The sequence below is a fragment of the Ammospiza nelsoni genome, chromosome 8 (assembly GCF_027579445.1).
Source record: "Ammospiza nelsoni isolate bAmmNel1 chromosome 8, bAmmNel1.pri, whole genome shotgun sequence".
In the NCBI taxonomy this organism is placed as follows: Eukaryota; Metazoa; Chordata; class Aves; order Passeriformes; family Passerellidae; genus Ammospiza; species Ammospiza nelsoni.
The window spans coordinates 30,729,529-30,734,550 of NC_080640.1; the positions used below are offsets into that span (position 1 = coordinate 30,729,529).

A 5,022-nucleotide genomic window follows, 5' to 3' on the forward strand; every position below is an offset into this window, starting at 1 on the left:
TCAAACAGTCCAGCTCAGAGTTGTTGTCTGCTCCCAGCCTGGTGTCTGGGTTTGTGACAGTGTGACACTGATCTTCCCCACTGCTCCAGTACCTTCCCACCAAGTATTTTGCTTATTAACCATGTTTCCAGATGCTGTTCTCCACCTGGCCTTTGGGAGCAGATGGCAGGTCAGATATGAGCTGATTATTCCTGCACTGGGACTGTCACTGGGGGCACTTTGACATATCCTACCAAGATACTTCTCCTTTGAATAAAGCCCTTCTAACTCAGAAGAATGTCTGCAGTTTATGAAAGGTGTCCCAAATAGCTGAAGTTCAGTTTGTTTTTAGAGCACTGAGTGAAAAACTCTATTGGTTCTAATGGGAGCTGAGAAACCCAGTCCTAGCATTTTGGTGGCTCCTGAGAGCCCTCCACTGCTCTGTGCCCTGCTCAAGTTGGACACCTAATAAATTATTCTCTTAAGATCTATCCATGTAGGAAACTTAATGAAATTGCTGCTGTTCCAAAATATATTTTGGAGACCACAGGTGAGTTCTGCTCAATACCAGGGCAGTGGAACTGTAGGTATAGCGTTTGTGGTCATTGGGATTGGGGCTGGGGCTGAACCTCATCCCTAATTGGCTACACCTGTGAGAAGCAGCTGAATGATATTAAAGGTAATGAGCCATTAATGAGCCCAGGGGCACTGACCAATCACCCAGGGAGCAGAGGGCACACAGGTGCAGTGCATCAACATGAGGGGATAAAAGGTTGGGCTGAAGAGCAAGATGAGCAGTTATTTGAGGCTTTCTGAAGTGGAATGCTGTTGCCCTGCATGGGCAGATACCTGAAGCCCTCTGATCAGGTATGGCGTTTTTCTGGGTGAGAAAATGCTTAAAGCTTTCTGAAATTGTGTGGTGATACTTTGTGTGTTGTGGTTGTCAGTGCTGTGACGTGGGACTGAGCTCTCTTGTGATCCTGAGGGCAAATTTGCGTCCCTTTGCACCAAAACTGAAGGGGAGAAAATCCTGAAATGGTGGGGAGTGTTTTCCTGAAATGGTGGGCTAACCTTTTGTATTAGGAAGAATATAAACATTATTTTGGGTACTGAGGAGAGTGTGTTTAGGGTCAAACTCTTGATATGCTAAGTAGTGAAACACCCCTAATTTTTCAGCTTTGTCCCTGAGGGGGAGTGTGTTACTGGAGTCTGTGGGGAAGCTGAGCCCGGAGTGTGGGACTTGTGCAAGTGCCTTCAGCAGGCCAGTGTGCAAGTTAAGCTTCTGACAGATTCATTTAGGGGTAGAGGATGTTTTAAAGCAAATTAAAATTCCCTAAATACCTGTGGTTGCTGTTGGTGTGCTTGGGGATGGTGTGAGGGTGACATGTGCAGGAGTCCTCTCAAGAACTGGGATGTAATTAAGGACCAAGGCAGTGCCCTGCTTTGTCAATGCAATCTGAAGGAAATGCAGTAGCAGAGAAGTGAACTCCTCCAGGCTGATGGTGTGGGGTTCTCTAGGCCTTTAAACTCCCCTAAACCTGAGGGTGTCTTTCAAATTTCTGACCTCTAAGGTCCCTTCCAGCCCAAACTCTTCCATGATTCAAGCATTTCCTGCTTTTTTCCCCAGACCTGTGCTGCAGTTCAGGAAATGTTTCTCACCACAGGTCCTGTTGGCATAAACAGTGAATTGTCTTGAATTATTGAAGTTTTGAACTTAATTTTGATGGAGAGGTTGTAAATAATAACTAAGTGCCAGGGATCCTTCTGCCTTGTATATGCTGAGGTGGTGGTTATTAACATTAACAGTCTGAATTTTCTGAGCCTGTAGAGGATGTTTTTTTATAAAGAGTTGAGAGCATTTGAAGGGTTTGTGACTAAAAATCAACTTTCTATCAGTTTAAGTTGCAGTTATTGATGTTATCAAAGCTAAGCATATGAAATGTGTTGATGGTTGGGGAGAAATTGGCTTCCTGTAAGGGAGTGAGCAGTCTGGTGCCGACTGTTTTATCAGTTCTGGAATTCAGACCCCAGAAATTCTAACTAATGTCTGAGTGTTCCTACTTCTGTATCTTCCAAAAGGCTGCTTATGCTGAAATTCCAGAAATGGATGAGAAATAGGGTACAATTGTTTTGTTGAACTGGAGAAAGAGCATCTGGACCTGCATGGATTTGGGGTGTAATGAAGATCTGAGGAACTCTGCTGTTGTGGTGCTTTGTTTTCTTGTGCTGTAACAAATAATGAGTGTTGTTGCTTATTGTCACTATTATTTTATTTTATTTTTAATGTCTACCTGCTCAACAAGAATCTGGTCCTTTGTGAAACCTCTCCAGACTCCTGCTCTAAGACTGGGCTTTTAAAACTCATCCGCTCTAAATAACTTGTGTTTGGATGTGAAATATTTTAACTGATAATTCATCAATTACATCAGAGCTGTTGTGGATTGAAGAAAACAAACCAGGGTTTCCCATGGTACAGGTAAAGGGCGGCTGCCTCAGTTCTTTATGATGCTGGGCTTCCTCCCCTGAGAAAGCTTTCTGCCCACAAGCTTAGGAAAACTCTCCCCATAAATATCCACAGAGGTCTCTTGCTTTAGATTTCTTCTTTTAAACATTCTCCTTTAGTTTGTCACCTGCAGGAAGGTTGGGCTATAAATAGCGCAGGTAGTAACTCATTTGTTTTTCTTCTCACTTGGCTTATGAAATGCTGATTTGCTTGCACTTGCAATTTTGTGCTATTCTTTACCTTCCAAACCAGTGGCTTTCATCCAAATTTTCAATTAATGCTCTTTGTTCTGCCCATTCCTCTCACTTCTACAAATAGGAATTTTTTTTTTCTTTGGCACTTCACTCCTTACTGTAGAAATTTCACAGAATTGCAAGGTGTGTTTCATTGCATGGGTGTTAATGGGGGAAATTCTGTCTTAAACTAGCATTTGAGAGGTACTTTAAGATCTCATGTGGGTCAAATATAAACCTGTTTAACTTGAAAATACAACTGATGGTAGAACCCATTCTTCTCCTCTGTAGTAGTTTGAAATTCAGTTTAAAGAAAAAATTAGATTTGAAACTTCCCTGATGTGACAATTATGTATATTTCTCTTGAGTTCAGTGCCATTTCAGTGATCTGCCTGCCTGGGCTCCTCAAAATAAAAAGGTTTCTTTTCCTTTGCTCCCCAAATAGACAATGTTGTTTTGTCAGGTATCACCTGAAGGAAGCTCACAGGACAGGGATTGGAGACATGTGAAGACTCAAACTGGATTCTGAGGCTGGTGACGAAGTACTGGCAGAAATACCAAAAGTAAAATAATTTTTTGGACTTCTTGTTCTAAACTTGGCAGTGATCATTAGAGTTAAAAGCTGTAACATCCTATTATCCTGACAAATTTTCTGAGAAAACCTGGGATTGGTACCATTGGGGTCAGCAAGTGAATTATTAAATATCTGCATTCCTCAGCTGCTGATGGATCTGCAGCATGTAGCTACAGCTCCATGAAGTAACTCAAGAGATACTTTATGCTCCTCTGCTTAATGTTTTTTATTATTTTATGAAAAGTTATTGGTGAATAAAATCTCTTACATATTGCTGAAAGACTGACAAATGACAGTAAAATGTAAAAGAGCCTGGTCCTTTGTGTTCTTTCAAAATGAAAGTGATTTTTATTGCACAAGGTTTGTCTTCTTTTCTTCTTTAATACAAATTATGATTGTGCCAGTAATCCATTGAAGAGGACTATGTGGGCCTCCCTGACTGCATGGATCTTTAATCTTGGTGAATTCAGTAAGCAAATCAATGAAATTACAATGTGAAAGAGGACAGGGAAATAAAGAAAATGCTCTTCTCACATATGTTAGTGGACAGTGTGGTTCTGTTGTGTGCTGCTGGGGTTGTGCTGGGTTGCCAAAATAAAGGCTCTCCTTCCAGTTGAACACCAGGGCTGTTAATGGAGCACAACACTTCTGGGTTTCAAGTGCCAGGAGATGAAGAAAATGAGAGAAAACAATGAAGTGCTTTATATTCCTCTATTTCATTTGAGTACCATTTTCTTTTGTGTGATTGCCTTGGCCCAGACACATGAAAATGACCACCTTGTGTTTATGCTCTCCTTAAAAATGTCATTCCCTTATGTTTATTTTGGGGAATTTTGTTTTTGGTTGTTTGTTTAGGGGTTTTTTTGCTTTTTGTTTTTAAAGGAGAACATTTGGCTTCTTAAAAGCTTGAGTATTTGACATTCATTATTTCTACCATTTACTCCTGGAATAAATTAGACAAATTGCAGTAGTTCAAGAGAGATGAAAACTGCTTGTAATCAGGACACAGAAACAAAAAGTGTGTGGTGAAGGAGCAGTGCTAGCTCTGGCTTCTTAAATCTGCTACCTCCTCTCAAGTTTTAATGTCTTTATTTTATTTTCTTTGTTGTGGCAGTGGCCTGTGTTTTATTTAATGTCATTGGAGTTAAGATGTCTTTCTTGGTGAGAACTCTGAGCCAAGGACACTGGCAGAGGAAATCCTATGGAATTTTTCCAGCTACTTTCCCAAATAAGAAAGTAAAACAATGAAAAGAAATCTCCCAAACCCTTGGATTGGTTTTCATTGGCAACTTAAGGAACCATGTTTTGGGTGATTTGGGGTTTTTTTGTTCCAAAGCAAGAAACTCTCTCAAAGGTACATAATTATCTAAAGAGCTTTTCTTGTTTGTCACAGGTCCTGATCCAGGAGTCTGAGATATTTCTATTAATTATTTCCCCCTCTGATGACTTTGATGCTAGACTTTTCCATCTGGAATGATTGTCTCTGCTCTTGGGCTTTGAGCCCTGGTGGGATTCTTTCCCTGACATGACACAACTGGATTTTTGGTCTGGTCTGTATCTTTTCATGCACTTGGCGTCCAGGAGCTTTTTGGTCAGGCCATTTAATTTGTCATTTATGTGTTCTCTGTTCTTGACCACAGGGAATAACAAAAAATATGAGTCACAGGCCTCCTTGTGAACCTCAGGATCAGCTACCAGAGTACAAGAATTAATAATGCACTGAGAGAAGTTAT

General features: G+C 40.8%; 1 long non-coding RNA gene across 2 annotated transcripts; it reads left to right on the forward strand.

Moving 5' to 3' along the window:
• The first annotated feature begins 790 nt into the window (after window positions 1–790).
• On the forward strand, window positions 791–3,569 carry LOC132076430 (uncharacterized). Of its 2 annotated transcripts, none has more exons than XR_009418912.1 (2): window positions 791–846; window positions 3,161–3,569. It is a non-coding gene; the product is annotated as an uncharacterized LOC132076430 (long non-coding RNA). The 2 variants fall into 2 exon arrangements; XR_009418911.1 differs by having other exon boundaries at window positions 3,179–3,569.
• The last annotated feature ends 1,453 nt before the right edge of the window (window positions 3,570–5,022 follow it).